This window comes from Schistocerca americana, chromosome 1, assembly GCF_021461395.2.
Source record: "Schistocerca americana isolate TAMUIC-IGC-003095 chromosome 1, iqSchAmer2.1, whole genome shotgun sequence".
In the NCBI taxonomy this organism is placed as follows: Eukaryota; Metazoa; Arthropoda; class Insecta; order Orthoptera; family Acrididae; genus Schistocerca; species Schistocerca americana.
The window spans coordinates 125,143,537-125,166,633 of NC_060119.1; positions in this window are offsets into that span (position 1 = coordinate 125,143,537).

Sequence of the window (23,097 nt, forward strand, 5' to 3'; positions counted from 1 at the left end):
CTAACTTCCTGCCTTACTAGCCCATGAGTGGCAGCAGCAGCACGTATCGATAAACGCACTGTCGTGCCGCCTCTCTCTAGGCGCTACAGTCTGGAGCCGCACGACCGCTACGGTCGCAAGTTCGAATCCTGCCTCGGGCATGGATGTGTGTGATGTCCTTAGGTTAGTTAGGTTTAAGTAGTTCTAAGTTCTAGGAGACTCATGACTTCAGAAGTTAAGTTCCATAGTGCTCAGAGCCATTTGAACCATTTTCGTGCCATTTCTAGACCAACCGATAGTATTTCCGCGTCGTCGTGTGTCTGGCAGTCAGTTGGAGACGGACTAGCAGTCCAGTTGGGAAGCTGCAGGAGTAAAGTCAGGTATGGAGCGCCGGTGAGGCGCGGGCAGCCTGTGCTCGCAGACCGCTGGCGACACACATGGCCTGTCCAACGGAGGGAGATTGGAGTGGGACGACCGTTGGTTGGTCGATCGGTTGGTCGTTTCATCGGCCGACGTATATTTGGTCCTTTCACCGATTCTGGGCCTGTGTAGTCGGTCGGTTGGCGTGGAGCAGAAAGGAAGTCTCCGTCGTGCGTACTCTGGGTGGGGCTGCTGGCGGTGTGCACGTGCGGCTTGAGTGTGAGGTGCTTCTTGCTAGTATTACGAAGTTCGTCGCCCACCGATCTTGGACATGAAAGTTGAGTCCCCACTTAACTCACTATCGAGCCTCAACTGTTTACATTTCTTCGTTTGATCCTGGTTGTCGCTTTTGGGACATTCCTGCGAGCAGCAATGTCTGTGTATTGAAGTCGGCTAAGATTCTAGCGGTCTTCCTGTGAAATTTAACTTAATATATTCCCTGTACGGGAAGTTCACCAGCGGTATCTTCTGCCTTGTGGCCGTTAACTTTACGGTTGCCTATCCTGGTCGTTGTAATCTTAGGCAGTGTATTTTCCTGGTCGTGTTACTATCCAGCGTGGCGTGAAGTTCGACAGGTGAGGTGTTGTTGGTCGTTGTGGGCGCCAAAATTCTGTGTCGTGTGTTGAAATCATTTGGTCGTTTTGCTGGTTGCATGGAGCGGAACTGATTTTGTGGATTGGTCGGTCGGGTGTCTGTCGGTTGGATAGTCTCCAGATTAAGAAGACATTGGACAGGCTGCCTGTCTCACCTAAACGGGCGTTAGTGGTACAATCCCAAGCTGACCCTTGGAAACTTCTGAGCGCCGTTCCTTGTGTGTTATGTAGTAATTTCCCTGTTTGGATTTTAGTTATTTGGTTGATGTGTTGCTCTCAGCTGAGTATCAATATCTCCCAAAATTAATGTTCTTTTCTTGCCCTTAAGGCATGAGATTGTTATATTTTTATATGGGGCCTTGAGCCGAACTTTACTGGAGAGGTTTTAAGATAAGTTCTTCTGCCTTTTAGATTGAAACTCTTTCTAGGCCTTAAGCCGTTAAACATATTTTGCTGATATGCGGTCTTCAGCCGAGTATTAATATCTCTTAAGTTAATCGTCTTCTCTTGCCCTTGAGTCATCAGATTGTTATGCTTTTGAATGGGGCCTTCAGCCCCGTTTGCATGAAATGTTTTAAGATAAAGCCTTCTACCTTTTGACTGAATCTCCTCTTATTGCTTAGTATGCGACCTCCAGCTTAGTTTCATTAAAATTACATTGCTAAGGCCTTCAGCCGATTCTATTGAAGATTTAGGAATACTCTTCTGTGAAACCTCCAGAAGAACCTTGTATTTCAGTTTTGCTTGAGGCTTGTGTTATGGATTTTAATATGGCCTTCAGCCGACCTCAAGTTAATCAAAGGAATTCGATTAAAGTTTTGAGTGTTTTGCATCCTTGTTGTAATATTGTGGGTTGACAAATTAAGTTTGTATGTTGAGTGCAACTGACTGGAACTCGTTTTGGCCCCTTTCCACAACCTAATCCGCTCTGTCCTGTTAGCCCAAGCATTTCAGTACTTTAAATATGATGACATGCAATCAATTTACGAACTTAGTTGTTTTTTAGGAAATGCTTCTACGCTTCGCGAGAAAACCAACGATTACACAATATTAGACCTCAGATAAATCGTTAGTTTTCCGCATTTCGATAAGGACTACGTCATTTTCTGCGTATCCCGAGAAGCTGCATACACTCTCCTTTGATAGTGCTACTACCTGCCGTCTAAAAGTGATTTTGCACTATGACGTCGAACATAGGTGGTGATCGCATTAAGTTGGCTGGACCGCATATGTTGTGCCGGAAAAGTAATTGTTAAAACACTTCTATGTGTGTTGCAATTAGTCTAATTTTGTCTTCGCGTTCCATAGGGGACGATACGTAGTGTGTTGCAATATATTCCCACATTCGACCTATGCTTGTAACTGTGTGAACAGGCTTTCACGGGATAATTTGCTTCTTCCTATCTGCACGTGTCAATTCACTTTTTACAGCATCTCTGCTGCGTTCGACGGTGAAACAATCCTGTAATCATTCCTACTGGCCTTATTTTTAAGTAATCTCCTCTGTATATTGATAACATTTCCCTAATATTCTGCCAATGAACTGGAATCTGTCACCTGCCTTTCCTACGAAAATTTAAAGCAATTTCCCGATCTTTGCACCAATATGAAATATTATCTGGATTCGACTAGTTGTTAGAACAGCATTTTTCAGAAAGTACTTCATTATGGAAAAACGCGTTATGGGCGAAAAATCACAGGTTACAATCCACATTTTCTGCAAGGTCATCAATATGAACAGCAAAGGTCCTAACACATTTCTCTGCACAACACATTAAGTTGCTGCTACAACTGCAGATGTCACTCTTGCCAGAATAATGTGCAGCGTCCTCATTCCCACGAAATCCTAGACCCTCTCAAATATTTCACATGGCATCCAATGCGGTGATACCTACGACAATAAGGGTGGGTTTGGTACTAAGTCAAATGATTTTCTGAAAGCTAAATGGTACTTTATCTACTTGACGGATCTCAGAGCGTCATGTGAGAAAAGTACAGGTTTAACACCATTTATGATTCCAAAATCCATGCCGGTTGGCTCGGAGGAAATCATTCTTTCCAAAATATTGCAATACATATCAATTCAGAATTAGAACAGCTAGGTCGCTTACAGACCACAGTGTAAACTGCAGTCAGTCGTCGCTGCTTTAGCAGATCCAAGATGGCGGTAGTCAGAATATTTAAAAATTCAAGATGGTGGATGACGGATAATCGAAATGGCGGATAGTGCGAAATGTAAAATTCCAAGATGCTGAGTGGTAGGAAATTTAAAATATAAATATGGCACATGGTGTGAAATTTGAAAATTAAAGATGGCAGATGGTAGCAAATTTAAAAATCAAACATGCCAATGGCAGGAAATTTAAAAATTGAGGATGGCACTGGGAGAAAATTTTAAAATATGCAGGAAGATGGGAAATTTTTTAGCATGCATTAAAACCGAAGCAACCAGTCAAGCACCTACAGCACTTAAAAATGTGAGGCAGCACTGGCAGGAAAAATTTTATTACTTTCTATTAACGAAGAAATATCTACAGTTTTTCCAACATTAAAGAGGCCTACAATTCTGTCGCGTCAGTAAATATCATTTTCCTCTTTGTAATATCTCACAGAAATTGGAAATGTGGAATAAATCATAGAAAAATACTTTTTCTATAAAGTTTATTATAAACAGATTACACCGCAAAGGAAAGTTATATGCATTTTCTAGCTATAACAAGGGATATTTGGAGTTAAAATTTTGCAGTGTTTTTACTTTCAATGCTTTACGATTTGCACACATTTAATGTTTTTGTTATAAAAAAGACTAATTCCAAAGAAAATTACATGCACACAGAGTTGACTGCACAAAATATTAGCCAAACCAAATCATGCCCATCTATGTGCGTTGTTCAGCAAATACTACTACATACATTTTAGCAACAATGAGAGATACTCAGATTTTAAATTGTATGATATTTTTAATTTCGACGTTTTTACATTTAATATTTTTACATATTTTCATCATGTGTGACAACTAGTTTGTAGTATTGCACTATAGTTCTGCCTCTAGCTTCAATTATCCTCTCAAATCGAATACGATCTTTCGCCATCTTTTCCCAAGGCCCAGAACAAGACATGCAGTATGTGATTTCTATTGCAATAATTAAGTGGTTTCTTCCCAAATATTTCGAATTTGCAAAGTACCCGTTTTGTAGATATTCTCCAAATGTCTTATAAGGAGCTTCTCATTCTACAAGTGAGTCTTTCAATTTATTATTTTCGACAGCAGTCCTAATCTTCAAGCAACCTCCTTCACGTTCCTCTTCAGTCGATATTATTCCATTGCAATATGGATTATTGAGTACTGCTTTTAATTGCCTTACTGATTTATGGGGTAATTTGGCTAGACATAGGTAATACTTGTTGACAATTTGTTTCACATTGTCTTTCTATCAGTATCTACACCTTCCTCGCCATTGTCATATTATTCTTTTCCTTCTCCATTAATATCTACAGTTTCTAGTATCATAAATAAATTGTTGTCTTTGGCTTTAACGAGTTCGTCTACTTCATCTTTGTCTGATCACTTCTCTTTTCAGAATAGGTACTTCTTGAACGAATTTATGTTCCAGCTGAGAGATAGGTCTGATAGAAAGTTGAAGTGCATGCTTCTTGAGTCACATCTTCTTAGTGGTAGGGTAGTGGGGGCATCAGCATACTTCTGATACCAAATTAATTAAATTGATCAATTAACACACTACCACCCCAAAACCTGCCCACCCTGGATCAAAAAAGGCTATCCCCACCGCCAGGTAACTTTATTTTTCTCATCCTGCATATGGGTCCCAGTCCCCTCCTCCCTCTCCACGCATCCACACACCATCCCACAACCCCACATATCGCATTGGCAGTTATTTCGACTTTTGGCGGCAATTTCAAATTTTGGTGAAAATTTCTTTGTCTCAGGACTGTGCTGTCATCCTAACTCCAAACCCCCCGGAATTGTCGGCCAAATTAAAAATGGCGGTACCGTTCCTGGGACTCAAACCAATGTCCTCCAAAACAGAATGCCAAAGTGCACCACCTAACACAATTGCACCACCAGAGGAGTTTGGAATTGACGGGAAATTAAAGATGGTGGTGCCCTTTCTGGGACTTGAATCATGGTTCTACTGGATGGAAAGCACAAGTGCACCCCCTAACACATGGAAACTGTCCAGATGCAGGAGAGAAAGGTTATTTCAGTGAACTGTGTTTGTTTTGGTCGTGAAAATGAAATAAAGATTGGTATTAGTTACATTATAAATCATAAATATTAGATGTAATTACGCAACTATAAGCACAGTGCTACACAAGGACGGCCTAAAATCGCAATACAGCTCAAAAGCTAATGATACCATAAACTGGTGTTAACCTGCCAGGAAAAAATTTCCCAATACCACTCAAAACTAGCGGCAGACATACTCAAATGTTACCCTTTACCTACAAACTGGCAGCAGAAAGGCAGCGGTGCACGATTCTATCTTTATGCATTTTGGCTGGAAATATATTCAAATGAAGAGATGCTGTTGTTGGAGAGAGAGGAGTTTGAAAAGTGTATTACCTGTAAGCACACAGCTGATGACAATACCTATAATGGTTCGGCTGGCCACTGGGGCCAAGTGGTTCTAGGCCCTTCAGTCTGGAACTGGGATGCTGCTACAGTCCCAAGTTCAAATTCTGCCTTGGGCATGGATGTGTGTGATGTCCTTAGGTCAGTTAGGTATAAGTAGTTCTAAGTCTAAGGGACTGATGGCCTCAGATGTAAAGCCCCATAGTGGTTAGAGCCATTTGAGCATTTTGAACCATTGTTTGAAATCAGAATTCACTACAGATGTCTGCTCAAAAACCACTCTGCAGCCCAGGTAACTGAAGCCAATACATGGTACCACGCTACCGCGCAACCACGGAAAAATTCGTCACACTTCAAAATTGTCATGTAATAACCAGCACTCATAATGAACAGGTCATAATGCAACACATGCACTGGGGAAAATCGTCGTCCCAAAAGACTGGAGAGGGGCTGTAGTTGAACATGCGTTCTCCTCGAGAGGTGTCTACGAAGTGCCGAAAATCGAGGCCTTCTTACCTCCCCTCATCCCTCCCCTCCCTCCCTCCCTCTATCCATCCATCTGTGGGGAGGAGAAACTCTTCTTGAAATGTCCAGCTACTCTGCCATGCTTTGTGCTCTACTGACCTTCTGTCTTTAATGTGGCCACTAACCGCCTTGAGGCGAGGCTCCTTTGGCTACACAATAGCATGTATAGTCACCTAAACAATAGGAGATAAAAGGACGGGTGCCCCTAATGAAACTTGTTTGCCTAAAATATAGCGACACAGCCCCCACACGCAGCTCCTCTGGTCCAAGGGGGGGGGGGGGGGGGAGGGGAACCACCCACCGACTGGGCACACTCCCAATGCCTCCTGTAGGCTGGTAGTTCTGCGATGGAGAACACTATATTTGATGTCAACCTAACTCTTTCATGCAATCTGTTAAACATATTTCTCAGAAAGACTAGACTCCCATGAAACAACAACGAAACTCTGGAGAACACTCCAGATCACTTTTTCAAATGGCTAGTTGCTCCGAAAACCCACTTTGGTGCTTTTCAGCGGCCCCACTGCCACCCCTCCATGATCACTGGTCTCACCAGGCCTTCTGCTATCCTCCATGGTCGCTCATGTTACGTGGCCTACACTGAGTCGACGGCCCTTCACCAACACAAAAGGGAAATTTAGCAGCACCGCCTCGCCCCTAGATGGAGCACGGAAGTGTCTTGCGACCACCCACAGTAGACTCGCCCCACGCGCCCGCCGTTGTGCGATGGAGAGCAACTGATTTTGACATACATGCGTCTCCTATAATCAAGCATTAGCTTAAAAAGGAAAACACAACTGCGATGATAATAAGTGTCCTTTTTTTCTTGAACATAGGCTCACTCCATTTTATTTTAGGTTTATGAGCAAAATCGGTATAGCTTTTATGTTCAAGTGCAGGATAGAATCCGCATCTCATTAATTATCGACATCCAGCAAATTGTATCATCGCCGATTACAGATGATAAGCAGAGATATGTTCATCCTGCATAAAATCAGGAAAAATATCTTCTACTATTTTGCTGTGAAAACTACCGATCACAGCAGAATGTCTTCGTTATTTCGAAACCGTCATTAGGGTAAAGAAAAAGCGAGAATTTAGAATCTGAAGAAAAAACATTTGTGTTAAGCAATTCCTTTTTGTTTGATGAACAAATTACATGACCTGAGTGCATCTCTTGCATTCAGTGCCTGTAAACAAACTGTAATGTACATGTGTATTACAAACATTTCAGACACATGAAGTAGCATTACAGAATTCAATCGTTCATGCCATTGGCTCATATGTCGGAAAAACACAATAATTTTACACTCCATGACAACAAGCTTTAATTGAAGAGGATGAAGCTGTTTTGTACACTGTGGCAGGTCCCATATTACCATTTCGATGCTACATCAAACTAGCGTTCACGAAACAAATCGAGTGAGCCTGTCTCGATCTGTGTAGGTGGGAGATTGCATTCTGTTAAAAGATATCGCCACACCAAAATAAAGGAACGCCTATCATGAAACATTCTGTGGTGTCCTAGCCATCTCTTCTAGCCACCAGGTGGCATGTCATTGTTACCAAATTGATAGGGTATTTAATTAAATTGATCATGAGTAGCACTTTTCAAGGTGAGAATTTTTTCAGCAGCCAGATTACACTCACTAGATATTGAAGACGATGTTGTTTTCAAGGGACCAGTACTGAGAAACAATATTTTAAGCAGACCACAGAGGGATTCTACAGCCCACAACATACACTTCATGTAACGACATCGCTATTAAAACCACCATCATAACAGCTATGTTACCATGCTACGTTACCGTCGGGCTCCGAACCACACAATAACCCTGAAAGAATGGCACTGTGTGGGGGTGTGGAGGTGTGGAGCGGACTGTTGAAGTCGTAGTAAGGTTGTGGACCACTGCGGCTGCGGCGGGGACAGAGCCTCTCCGTCGATTCTAGGAACCCTGTAACATACAATACAATACAATACAATCTAACCTTGCTCTCCTGCATCTGGACAGTTTCCACGTATTAGGGAGTGCACTTGGGCTTTCCATCCAGTAGAAGCAGGGTTCGAGTCTTAGAAAAGGGCACTGACATTTTTAATTTCCCGTCAGTTCCAAGCGCCTTTGGTGGTATAATTGTGTTAGGGGTGTGCACTTGAGCTTTCTCTTCAGGAGCACCTGGATTCGAGTCCTGGAAGTAGTATCACCATTTATTCCATCATTTCCCAGGTGTGGGGTGGGGGAGTGGGGGGGGGTAGGACGTCGGCACATTGCTGAGATATAGAAATTGCCACCACAATCTGAATTTTCCACCAAAATTGGAAATTACCCTCAATAGATTAGGTGGGGTAGGGCGAGGGTTTGGGGGAGGGTCGAGAGGGGGGGGGAGGGGGCTGAGCCCTCTTTCTGACTGAGACAAACACGTGACATCATCCAAGGGTGGGGATGGGGATGGGCGTGGTCGGGGAAGGGGTTGCGCGTGGTTGGGTGTGGGCAGTGGGGTTTAATTGATCAATTAATTTGCATATCAATAATTACTATTAAAAACAGTCTTGACCTCAATTTATTTAACAAGGTGACCGGTTTCGACCACTACTGTGGTCATCTTCAGACCATTGAGTAGGAACCTACTCAATGGTCTGAAGATGACCACAGTAGTGGTCTTGACCACAATTTATTTAACAAGGTGACCGGTTTCGACCACTACTGTGGTCATCTTCAGACCATTGAGTAGGAACCTACTCAATGGTCTGAAGATGACCACAGTAGTGGTCGAAACCGGTCACCTTGTTAAATAGAACCTACTCAATGGTCTGAAGATGACCACAGTAGTGGTCGAAACCGGTCACCTTGTTAAATAAATTGTGGTCAAGACTGTTTTTAACAGTAATTATTTATAAGACATTGATCACTGCTGTTCCTATAATGCATTCAAAAGTAATTTGCATATCAGTTTTATACCAAAAGTGTCCTGATACCCTACTCCTCTTCTCCTCTGTCAGAATCTAGTGAGACATTTGCACTCATTATTAGATAGAGTAAGTTTGAGATTGAGAATATAATATATCATTAATTTCTCCATTATGTGACGGTAATAGACTATAAAAATGTTTCATTTAATATAAAAACGGAAAACTGAATAGAGACACTTTTCTGAAATTCTTATTTATTCCATAAACTAGTTTTCGAACATCTTTAGTTTCATCTTCAGACGGTGAGCAGGAGGTCACATGACAGTTTCATAGCGTAATACTGCGTAATGGTTTTGTGAGAAGAAAATGGAACATGCTTTAACGTATAGTTAAAAGATGTGCTTATCTACGAAGACGTTTAGTCGTGTATTGCCTAGAGTGCTATAATTTTCGAATACATTTTATGTGCTGTGTTGAGCCAGGATAGATTCCCATGCTCGTATTATTTACAGTGTCTCTTTTACGTTAATGTCCATTGAGTTCTATATTTGTTGCGTTACTTCCATAATCGTTCTCAGTTTTTCGCACATTTCAGTTATTAAATAATTTCTTGCGTTTGATGATAGTTGAGAGTTCTCGACCTACTTTCCATAGATATGGTGGTTAATCGTCTTATATGCAGATTCACCGCCCCCCCCCCCCCCTGAAACCATGGACCTTGCCGTTGGTGGGGAGGCTTGCGTGTCTCAGCGATACAGATAGCCGTACCGTAGGTGCAACCACAATGGAGGGGTATCTGTTGAGAGGGGCAGAAGCCTTTTCAGTAGTTGCAGGGGCAAAAGTCTGGATGATTGACTGATCTGGGCTTGTAGCACTAACCAAAATGGCCTTGCTGTTGTGGTACTGCGAACGGCTGAAATCAAGGGGAAACTACAGCTGTAATTTTTCCCGAGGGCATGCAGCTTTACTGTATGGTTAAATGATGATGGCGTCCTCTTGGGTAAAATATTCCGGAGGTAAAATAGTACCCCATTCGGATCTCCGGGCGGGGACTACTCAAGAGGATGTCATTACTAGGAGAAAGAAAACTGGCATTCTACGGATCGGAGCGTGGAATGTCAGATCCCCTAATCGGGCAGGTAGGTTAGGAAATTTAAAAAGGGAAATGGATAGGTTAAAGTTAGATATAGTGGGAATTAGTGAAGTTCGGTGGCAGGAGGAACAAGACTTCTGGTCAGGTGACTACAGGGTTATAAACACAAAATCAAATAGGGATAATGCAGGATTAGTTTAATAATGAATAGGAAAATAGGAATGCGGGTAAGCTACTACAGACAGCATAGTGAACGCATTCTGTGGCCAAGATGTATACGAAGCCCACGCCTACGACAGTGGAACAAGTTTATATGCCGACTAGCTCTGCAGATGACGAAGAAATTGAAGAAACGTATGATGAAATAAAAGAAATTATCCAGATTATTCAGGTAGTGAAGGGAGACGAAAATTTAATAGTCATGGGTGACTGGAATTCGTCAGTAGGAAAAGGGAGAGAAGGAAACGTATGAGGTGAATATGGATCGGGGCTAAGAAATAAAAGAGGAAGCCGCCTGGTAGAATTTTGCACAGAACATAACGTAATCGTTGGTTCAAGAATCATGAAAGAAGGTTATATACATGTAAGAAGTCTGGAGATACTGACCGGTTTCAGATAGATTATATAAAGGTAAGACAGAGATTTAGGAACCAGGTTTTAAATAGTAAGACATTTCTAGGGGCAGATGTGGACTCTGACCACAATCTGTTGGTTGTGAATTGTAGATTAAAACTGAAGAAACTACTAAAAGGTGGTAATTTAAGGAGATGGGACCTGGATAAACTGACTAAACCAGAGGTTGTACACAGTTTCAGGGAGAGCATAAGGGAACAATTGACAAGAATGGTGGAAAGAAATACATTAGAAGAAGAATGGGTAGCTTTGAGGGATGAAGTAGTGAAGGCAGCAGAGGATCAAGTAGGTAAAAAGACGAGGGCTAGTAGAAATCCCTGGGTAACAGAAGAAATATTGAATTTATTTGATGAAAGGAGAAAATATAGAAATGCAGTAAATGAAGCAGGCAAAAAGAAATACAAACGTCTCAAAAATGAGATCGACAGGAAGTGCTAAGCAGGGATGGCTAGAGGACAAATGTAAGGATGTAGTGACTTATCTCACTAGGCGTAAGATAGATACTGCCTACAGGAAAAATAAAGAGACCTTTGGAGAAAAGAGAACCACTTGCATGAATATCAAGAGCTCAGATGGAATCCCAGTTCTAAGCAAAGAAGGGAAACCAGAAAGGTGGAAGGAGTATATAGAGGGTCTATACAAGGGCGATGTACTTGAGGACAATGTTATCGAAATGGAAGAGGATGTAGATGAAGATGAAATGGGATATATGATACTGCGTGAAGAGTTTGACAGAGCAGTGAAAGACCTGAGTCGAAACAATGCCCCGGATGTAGAGAACATTCCATTAGAACTACTGACAGCCTTGGGAGAGCCAGTCGTGACAAAACTCTACCATCTGGTGAGCAAGATGTATGACGCAGGCGAAATACCCTCAGACTTCAGGAAGAATATAACAATTCCAATCCCAAAGAAAGCAGGTGTTGACAGATGTGAAAATTAGCGAACTATCAGTTTAGTAAGTCACGGCTGCAGAATACTAAAGCGAATTCTTTACAGGCGAATGGAAAAACTAGTAGAAGCCGACCTCGGGGAAGATCAGTTTGGATTCCGTAGAAATGTCGGAACACTTGAGGCAATACTGACCCTACGACTTATCTTAGAAGCTAGATTATGGAACGGCAAACCTACATTTCTAGCATTTGTAGACTTAGAGAAAGCTTTTGACAATGTTGACTGGAACACTCTCTTTCAAATTCTGAAGGTGGCAGGGGTAAATGCAGGGAGCGAAAAGCTATTTACAATTTGTACGGAAACCAGATGGCAGTTATAAGAGTCGAGGGACATGAAAGGGAAGCAGTGGTTGGGAAGGGAGTGAGACAGGGTTGTAGCCTCTCCCCGATGTTATTCAATCTCTATATTGAGCAAGCAGTGAAGGAATCAAAAGAAAAATTCGGAGTAGGTATTAAAATCCTTGGAGAAGAAATAAAAACTTTGAGTTTCGCCGATGACATTGTAATTCTGTCAGAGACAGCAAAGGACTTGGAAGAGCAGCTGAACGGAGAGGACAGTGTCTTGAAAGGAGGGTATAAGATGAACATCAACAAAAGCAAAACAAGGATAAGGGAATGTAGTCGAATTAAGTCGGGTGATGCTGAGGGAATTAGATTAGGAAATGAGACACTTAAAGAAGTGAAGGAGTTTTGCTGTTTGGGGAGCAAAATAACTGATGATGGTAGAAGTAGAGAGGATATAAAATGTAGACTGGCAATGGCAAGGAAAGCATTTTTGAAGAAGAGAAATTTGTTAACATCGAGTATAGATTTAAGTGTCAGGAATTCGTTTCTGATAGTATTTGTATGGGGTGTAGTCATGTATGGAAGTGGAACATGGACGATAAATAGTTTGGACAAGAAGAGAATAGAAGCTCTCGAAATGTGGTGCTACAGAAGAATGCTGAAGATTGTATGGGTAGATCAGATAACATGAGGAAGTATTGAATAGGATTGGGGAATAGGATTGGGGAGAAGAGAAGTTTGTGGCACAACTTGACTAGAAGAACGGATCGGTTGGTGGGACACGTTCTGAGGCATCAAGGGATCACCAATTTGGTATTGGAGGGCAGCGTGGAGGGTAAAAACCGTAGAGGGAAACCAAGAGATGAATACACCAAACAGATACAGAAGGATGTAGGTTTCAGTAGGTACTGGGAGATGAAGAAGCTTGCACAGGATAGAGTAGCATGGAGAGCTGCGACAAACCAATCTCAGGACTGAAGACCACAACAACAACAACAACATGCAGATTCATGCCTCCCAAGTGGCTTGTCTCGCACTCCAAATATAAACCTGTCGGAGCTCATATAATGTACTTCACTTCATTGTATTTGGATCTTAACAGTATTTAGTATTCTTCTTTTTTATTACAACTCTTTTTTTGATTATTACCCACCAACCAAGTTTTCGATTTTTAATCAAGTTTCCAATTCTTAAGCTATTAATTACTTGACATCGTCCCTCCGATGCTAATCCAGTGTGCTAACCACTACTCTACGCCGCTCGTTCATTAGACGGTAAACGACAGCGTCATTGGCGTTACAACGTACTTACTTAATTGGTTCAAAAATGGCTCTGAGCACTATGGGACTCAACTGCTGAGGTCATTAGTCCCCTAGAACTTAGAACTAGTTAAACCTAACTAACCTAAGGACATCACACACATCCATGCCCGAGGCAGGATTCGAACCTGCGACCGCAGCGGTCACGCGGTTCCAGACTGAAGCGCCTTTAACCGCACGACCACACCGGCCGGCACTTACTTAATTTAGAATATTTGTAAAGACAAGTAAATGTATAAGAATTGAGTTCATCGGTTCCCAGAGAGCTCTGGCAGTGAACATGGTGATAAAGTACCTCTCATTTCCAATTAGTTTGTGTTTCATCAGTGTGATTAGCGACATGTGCCATCGCGATGAAATATCGAACTTCATACAGGGGCAATTCCGGCTTGTTGTTCTTCTTAACCTTCTGCATCTTGTACAACTGGACTTGGGTCGTGGTCTTGGGATTACCAAAATCCAAATTACACGTCAGTGACTACAACCATCCTTAATTTAAGGAGAGTCTGCTGCATGTTCTTGAAAGTTGTTGCGAATTCCGTCTCAAAGAGGCTTATTCTGTTAATAATCAGTGTCGTCTACCGGCTGTCAGTGTCCGACATTAGCCGGGCAACGTTAACTGCATCTAATGCTGCTGGTAACCTAAATTGGATCCAGCGTCTCGACATCCAAAGGTACAAATGCTTATGCAAGTGTTTCCTGTATATCGAATGTCCTGTAGAACTGTAATTCTTCCATCCATCCAGTAACGCTCCTGAGCCGTGCGCGGCTAGCGCTCATGCCGTTTATTGCTCGTTGTCTTGTTTTGTGGTTCGGTCGCCTACTTTTTTTTTCTTTTTTTTTCTTTTTCTAATTCGATTTATTGGCGTCACTAGGTTGCTGGTTAGCTTGCCCGTCAGTGGCAGCAGCAACGCTAATCGACAAGTGCACTGTCGTACCATCTCTGGAGCGACCCCTACTATTTTCGGGTCATCGTATGTCTGAAGGAAGTTGGGAGTTCAGCCGGGGTGCACCAGCAGAGAAGTCGGGACACAGCAGCAGTGAGTCGGTGACTGAGTGCCAGAGAGGTGCGGACAGCCAATGCTTGTCAACCGCTGGCGACACACGTGAACTGTCCGAGGGAAGGAGATTGGAGCGGAACGACCGTTGGTTGGTCGTTCGGTTGGTCGTCTCCTCGGGCGACATTGGGTCTTTTGACCGTTTCTGGGCCTCGTCATTTAGTCATCGTGCCAGACGTGCGTGGCCAATGTGCAAGAGTTACCTCTGCCTGCATGTGTCCGAGCCAATGTGCCCGGGTCGCCGTGTCTCCGAGTTCCGAACGGACATGGAGTTGAGTCGGGTTGGAGATGCAGTCAGCTTCGGACAGCCAAGACTCCCCCGACCGTCGCCGACACACGTAACTTGTGTGGGAACGACCTGGATTGGTCGTTCGGTCGGGCGTTTCATCGGACGACGTGTATTTGGTTGCCGACCGCTCGTGGCAACTCTCTGTTTCTCAAATTGTTTCGTCCTTGTGGTTCCACAGTGATGTTTTTTTTTACGAAACTGTGCATCGGTTTCAGAAATAAAGTTGTATGTGTTCTTGTACAATTAACAGTAATTGGCCTTGCCCCCTTTCCACAACCTGATCCGCTCTGTCCTGCGAAACCAGATTTCAGCGTCCATCGTTGCTCTGTTGTATAGTTAACTTCACGAAGGCCGTTTACACGGTACGAAGATATCGCTACACCCCTCCCCCCCCCCCGTCTGCGCTCCCATCGTAGTGCATCATGTTTCCTATATACACTCACGATATTCTAATATTCACCAAGTTGCCATTGCATTGTCTATGACACCTGTGGAATATCTGTCGACTACCGTTGTAAATAACAAACGACTTGCAATTAGGCCTCTGTCTTCCATTTGCCTTGAGAACAGTTGTACGGTGAACAACGCTGGATCTACAAAGCACTAACTACCAGCATTTGCATAATCGGATCGAAAAGTCGACTCTCGCGGAAAATTTCAAGTTTCAAAGTTATCCATCATATTTTCAGCTCTGAAATTTCTCCTGGTGAACAAGCGAAGGGAATTATGTTTTTAAATATTGCTTCTAATTTTACAAGCAAATTTTTAACTAACGTGTGGGAAAGCACTTAACGTAGTTTTAACTTTCTAAAACACGAATTTTATTCCATGCAGTATATATTTAACGTAGCATATAGGCAAGACATACGAGAAAAGGAAGTTCCAGGCAAAAGCTTCTTTATGTTAAAGACTCCATGTATGAAATTTCGGTGTATTTGTTCTGTAATTATCTCGTAAATTTCCTAGAAAGCAATGTTCAGTATTTTGTGTGTTGTGAACGTAATTACAATGTCAATACTGCAGTTTACTGACTTTGGTTAAGGAGATTTATCTCCTGTACCATATGTTCTTTGTGATAAAACTGTTGCAACTATCGCAGCATCATTTGTTTGGTATTGTAGCTTCACCTTGTAATGTTCACTATTGCTTAAAATTTTGGATTTATTAATGAGTTCATTGTTGACAACATTAGTCTGCTACAATAACGCACCGGGAAGTATTACAGCATTTATGAGTAGAACAAACCTTTTATTTTACAGGCGCATTATCAGTCATGTTTTGTAACTCTCATAAATGTACGTTCCTTGTAACTAAATTCCTATAACATGTTTTATGATTAGAAGAAAGCTTTTATTGCCATTATCATTGCAGCCGCAGTATGTTAAGAATATCTTATGGTAAAACTTCTCTGTAACTCTATTCACTTGCACCCTCAAACTCATTATCAAATTGTGGATGATCTGCTGTTATTCACTGATTTCGTATACTGATAACAACAAAATTTCCATGCTGTTATTCCAAATAAGAACCTACCACTGCATTGTCGCTTTTCCACTTCACTTAATTTTGGGTTGCTTAATTTCTATCCTGTTGTTGGCAAATACTTTTTCCCATAAAGCGGCTAAAACTTCATGAAAAGATTCCAGTAACTTAATGGAGGCACACAAAGTTCTGCATCAGTTCAGTTTTGACTGAATCACACAAGATGTCTGTATTTCTAGTGTCCTTACTATTCCTAGGTTAATACTTGTGTGAACCTTAATCAAAAAATGTTCGTTGGGTTCTTCTCTTATTTACTCCTTCCAGAAATGGTAGAGACAAACAGACACATGCCACTGTCTTCTGATCTTTTTTTTCCTTTTTGTAATTCGCTTTACGTAAAGTCAAGGCACGCCAGCCGGAAACAAGAAAGCAGAGATGGCTGAGAAGAAGACGTCAGCCAATTGCACGCTGACCGACCCCTCTCCAGGACGACAACACTATGGCAGCAGCCTCTATGTAAAGAAGGCATAAGCGCCACGCTGATTGGTCACAGCCCACTTCTAGAGTTGCACCAATATTAGGCACTTCAAGACCAGCGAAATAGGAATTGTGTACTGAAGAACATTGTTTATTTTGCATGTCGCCCTTCGCTTGCTTCACATCTGTATTTCTCAAAGTTAAGTATTGTTATTTATTTTCTGTAATAAAACTCTTTAATACGATTTGCTTGAATTGTTGTCTACGATCCGAGAAAGCAGGTTTCCTAGACACCCCATCTTTGACAACTGCGCAGGATTTAACATGTAATATGGAAGTACGTGAGATATGCGAGAAGACTACTACCAAGCAGTGAAGTGATCAGCTGCTGATGTATCTTCCGGCTGTGTAGTCGTGGTCCTTGAAAGTTCTTTGTACCTGACGTTTCATCCAGCGCTATGCTGAATATTTTCAGAGATGCTAATAATTCCGCTAAGTCTTGGGGACTGAAGAATGTCGTAGAGTGACATAAAGGCAGTGCAAAAGGAAATAATAGAAGGTCGCATGTGATCGACACAGATAAATGGTTCAAATGGCTCTGAGCACTATGGGACTTTACAGCTGAGGTCATCAGTCCCCTAGAACTCAGAACTACTTAAACCTAACTAACCTAAGGACATCACACACATCCACACCCTAGGCAGGATTCGAACCTGCGACCGTATCAGTTGTGTGGTTCCAGACTGAAACGCCTAGAACCGCTCAGCCAATCCGGCCGGCACAGATAAATCCTTGCAACATATAAAAATTAATATGATGAATTTAATTCCCTTTCACCATGACTGAAACCACAGCGAATATATTTTTCATTGCTGCTGTACTTTTATGACCGACTGCCGAATGCCCTATTGCCTGCCATTTAGGTCTGTTAGCCATTGTGCTTTACACTGCAGCGGCACCACCGTTTGGGATAGGGAAAGTTAGTTTTGTGCAATATTCCGAGCACAAGTTACCGGCAGGTGCGGGCCAGTTTGCAGTGAGTTATGCGTACCAACAGTTGTGAAGTAGAATAGAGGCCACAGCTTTCTATCACGGGTAGTCGTCCTGGTTTCTGACACACGCCGGAGGCATTCTGAGGCGAGGGCCGCAGAGTTGGACTCTGGATCGCAAGTACTTGTTGGCGCAATCTTAGCCATGCTGTTGAGAACCACGCAGCTGGCAGCCTGTGGCTGACACCCAGTGGCGCTGAGTTGGCAGGGACGCAGACCTCTGAGTCAACTGCTGGCATCCTGATGATGATGCTGCAACTCCACTACCGTACAAGGCTGACTCACAGCAGTGCGTGCACAGGCCACTGAGGCAGCCATTCCACGTCAAGCCGTTTCGCAGACAGTGAAGTGGTGTCCTCAGCATTGTGGGACCCATTGACGCAGATCGAGAGCAACAGGGGCACTGTAGTTGGAGACAATAAATTACTTGGAAAGCTCGGATGCGTCTTAGTATGGTGCCTTATACCTCTTCCCGCTACATTTGGGGTTGCTGTTACATTCAGTGGCAGAAGTTGGCACTACAAAACTGAGGATTAAGTCTGCCAAGACGTCATCCCCATCCCAAAGTGCTAATCTGGCGGAAAAAAATAGTACACCCTTTTAGATGTGTCCAGTTTACTCAAGATTTATTGCTGCAACAGTGCATATGGAGTGCATGAAATGATTAACATATCAATAGCACAAGTGATTCTAAGGTACCACTTGTCGACCCATGCTGCAACACTCTATACTACACGGTATAGGCTACGTAGGCGGAAATGCAGACGCTGACTCTGCCATGCAGTCAATTGTATAGATGTTCTGCGATATGTTATGCCATGCTTGCTTGGCCTGTTTACGTGTAAGAATTGTTGGTTGACAAGTAGCACGAGTCACTTCTCGTCCTACCACATTCCACACGTGCTTGATTGGAGGTAAGTCTGGAGATCATGCTGGCCAAGGAAGTTGCTTCACGCCATGCAGAGCACGTTGAATTTAACGAGAAGTGCGTGCGACTGCGTTATCCTGTTGAAACATCACATTCCTTTTGCAAGAACGGCAAAATAACGGATCTAAACCATTCTGAAAGTACTGAGCGCGGATTAGCGTTCCTTCCACAAACATCAAAGGTCTACACACAAGTGTGTCTTGGACAAACGAACTCGACGAAACATCGCTCACCAGGTGTGTGTCTTACGGGAAACGACCATCGCTTGCGTGCGGACAGAATCTACTTTCATCACTGAGGAGCTTCTTCCATCTTCCAAGTGATCCCCTGGTGGCACCTGTCACTCCCTCCAAGTCGATGCCATGGTGCGAGTGGAAGGAGGGCTAGAGGTGTGAGTGTCCCTATTCCCTTTGCCAATAACCAGTTCGCTAAGAACTGGCCCTACAAGCTCTCTTACTTGTTCTGTGGTACCTGTGCGATCGCCCTTACAATACGAAAATCCTGGCGGCCGTCGAGAAAGTCGTCGACGGGTGTGAGAATGCTCACGTGACAACTGATACCAGCACCGCTGCACAATTGATGCAGTATGTCCAACATGCATGGCAGATCTTCGAAAGGGCCGTCCCACCACTCGGAAGGCCACAATTTGACCGCTTTCAAACTCGCTCAGTTGGCAGAAGGGAGCACGAGTGCGTCTCCATGGCAAGGTTGCCTGCTTTTTTCACATGTTTGCACCACACTGAGCCTTCTGGCTGTCAGATTCTACCTTTTTTTTATTTTTTTGAATCATCAGACTTCTTGATGCGACCCGCAACGAATTCCTCTCCTGTGCACTTACAACATACGTCCTCAATTATTTGCTGGATGTATTCCAATCTCTGTCTTCCTCTACAGTTACTGCCCTGTACAGCCCTCTCTAGTACCAAGTCATTCCCTCATGTCTTAACAGATGTCCTATCATCCTGTCCCTTCCCCTTGTCAGTGTTTTCCACATATTCCTTTCCTCTCCGATTCTGCGCAGAACCACCTCATTGCTTACCCTATAAGTCCACCTTTCAACATTCGACGTGCTTGATTTTTTATTTAGTATTGCTTCCATTATCAACCACAACGTCAGGATTGGCTATCTGGTGCTCTTACCTTTCCTAAAACTAAACTGGTCGTCATCCAACACATCCTCGATTTTCTTTTCCCTTCTTCAGTATATTATTCTTGTAAGTAAATTTGATGCATGAGGTGTTAAACTGATTGCACGATAATTCTCGCACTCGTCAGCTCTTGCAGTCTTCGGAATTGTGTGAATAATGACCCCCCTGTTCTGCGCTCATAGGCAGCACGCCGCGCCTGGTACACGCGGCGCTCGGGGACCACAGCACAGCTACGACACCTGAGGATGGGCTTATAACAGTCCGAAACCGGCCGTGTGAAAATAAAGTACAACTAAGCAGTTTTTTCAACCTCCCCTGTGTGAATTATATTTTTCCGAAAGTCAGATGGCATGTCGCCAGACTCACACGTTTTACACACCTACGTAAATAGTTGTTTTGTTGCTACTACCCCCAATTGTTTAGGAATTCTGTTGGAATGTTATCCATCCCCTCAACAATATTTGATCTTAACGCCTCCAAAGCTCTCTTAAATTCTGATTCCGATACTGGATCCCCTGTCTCTTCTAAATCACTTCCATTCCTTCTTCTGTCGCATCAGACAAATCTTCTCCCTTATAGAGGCCTTCAGTGTACTCTTTCCATGTATCCGCTCTCTACTCCGCATTTAATGAAGGAACTCCCGCTGCACTCTTGATATTACCACCTTTGCTTTTGACTTCATCGAAGGTTGTTTGACTTTCCTGTATGCTGAGTCAGTCCTTCCGACAATTATTTCTTTTCCGGTTTCTTCACGTTTTTCATGCAGCCATTTCGCCTTGGCTTCCCTGTAATTTTGTTTCATTCCTCAGCGACTTGTATTTCTGCATTCCTGAATTTCCGAGTACATTTCTACACTTCCTTGTTTCATTTTTCAACTGAAATATTTCTTTTGTTACACACGGTTTCTTCGCAGTTACTTTCTTTGTACCTATGTTTTTGTTAACAATTCCTGATTTCCGTTTTTACAGATGTCCACTCCTCTTCAACTGTACTGCCTACTGAGCTACTCGTTATTGTTGTATCTATAGCCTTAGAGAACTTCAAGCGTATGTCATCATTCCTTAGTACTTCCGTATCCGACTTCTTTGCGTATTGATTCCTCCCGACTAATCTCTTAAAATTCAGCCTACTCTTCATCACTTGTGATCTGAGTCTATATCTGCTCCTGGATACGCCTTAAAATCCAGTATCTGGTTTCGGAATCTCTGTCTTATCACGATGTAATCTAACTGAAATTTTCCAGTGGCGCTCGGCCCTTTCCAAGTATAACTCATCCTCTCGTGATTCTTGAACAGGATACTCGCTATCACTAACTGATAGCTATTATAGAACTCATTTAGTCTTTCTCCTCCATCATTCCTTGTCCCAAACCCATACTCTCCTGTAATCTTTTCTTCTACTCCTTCCCCTACAATTGGCATGTAAGGTTTTGTATCTGACAGGATCGTATTGATGGATTTCATTGTTTTATATATGTGTCTTGAAATAGCTATAATTATTTTCCTGTAAATGAGATAAACACTCATGTAATGAGGTTCGGTACAACATTCTCATTCGTAAATAGCAATATCTTCACTTATACTCGTTACACCCTATATGTATCTAGTTCCGACTGAATTTTCTCATACTGGAAAAATCAGAAGGAGCGATCTGTTTTACTTGATGGAAAGCCAAGGTTTTGGGAACCTTTTATTCTGTATATGTCTATTTACAAGTTTATAGTGACACTTGAATGCAATAACTGGTCAATGTCCATACTGAGTTTATATCTATACATTTATTTGTTAATCAGCAAAGTCTTACACTAAATGCGTCCTCGTCTCCTGCTAGTTCATTGATATTTGTCCTTATCTGCCTTGTGTAGTTTGTCTTAGTGCCACATACTTTAGTCCACAGTATCGTCTTCTGTTCAAGTATTCAGTGTGTAGTGCTGTGGATATCGTTTCAGATAGTGCAGTTAGTGTTCCCATGAGTATTCATTAACTGTGCTATATGTGGTGTCTTGCGTTAGTGATTTTCCATGTGCGTCTTTTTACGCTATATTACTGAACTACTTACAGGATAGGTCGACGTGCTCTGGGATTCCTGATTCCCCACATATGCAGTTTGAGTCACTTCTTGCTATCACGTAGCGATTGATGTAGTTTTTTTTAAAACTCTCCTGTGTATTAGGAAATATATCATACACACAGTGTCTCTAATCACTGACGTCATAACCTTTTTGGCACGTCTCCAACGCTCAATCCGACCTCTGGGGTAATGGCGGTCACTATAACAAGTCTCCGTAATGAGATCACCCAGCTCTTGGTCATCAGTGGGGTGTTTCAGATCACGTGCCACCAGCAAAAGACATTCGCCTTCCTTCAATCGCGTGTCCAACACCTTGACGGTGTCAAGGGACAGGCATTCCTCTTCCTGCACTTGTACCATTCTGCGGTGAATTTCCATTCCCCACAATCCTTCCGCCGTCGGGAAACGCACAACAACAATTTTATCTTTTTTTAAGACCAAATTTATCTCTGCACGAGCGACTGCAGTCAGCAGTGGAGTTGCAAGTGTACACCTTGTCACCTGGGAGTGCGCCCATGTCCCTGATCTTAATCGCTGTTCTAGGTGCCACACCTTCTTACAAGCAATGGAATTACGATCTCATCGGTGGTTTACACTTCATAGGCACTGGCTCTCCTTTCTGTATGCAGCTTACATTGTGAGAGAAACTGGCCTGCAAGATTTTGTATCTAATAGGATCCTATTCGTGGATTTTATTATTTTGTTGACAGTTTTCCAAACTATTGGTATATTGCTCAGCCTGAAGTGTCGTCTATTATTTCGCTTAATATGTGGTGATGCCAACTATTTCGTGTGACCCAGGTGAGCTGTGGTCGGCTGCCGGCCGGGGTGGCCGACCGGCTCTAGGCGCTACAGTCTGGAACCACCAGACCGCTACGGTCGCAGGTTCGAATCCTGCCTCCGGCATGGATGTGTGTGTTGTCCTTAGGTTGGTTAGGTTTAAGGGGCTCCGGAAAGGCTCATAATCATGAAAAGTTCAATTTTTACTTTTTTGCGTTTTCTAAATCTGCAGACTATTACCTTTTAATAGATATATAATTTATTCAATTCCGAAGACTACAACTATTTTTAAATTTTTTTTGAAATGTGTCCTACATGGGCGTGACCCACTGTGGCGCTGTTAAACTGCTGTCAAATGGTGTTATTATTAACGTCCGTGTTCATCAGGTACATTTTAGTGATGTGAGATAAAGTATGTGTTGTGGCTAACCTGTGATGGTTCAATATATATCGCTGGTGTGATTGTCGATTGTTTCATGTTTATTTACTCTGTCGTTATCTCGAAAATATTCGT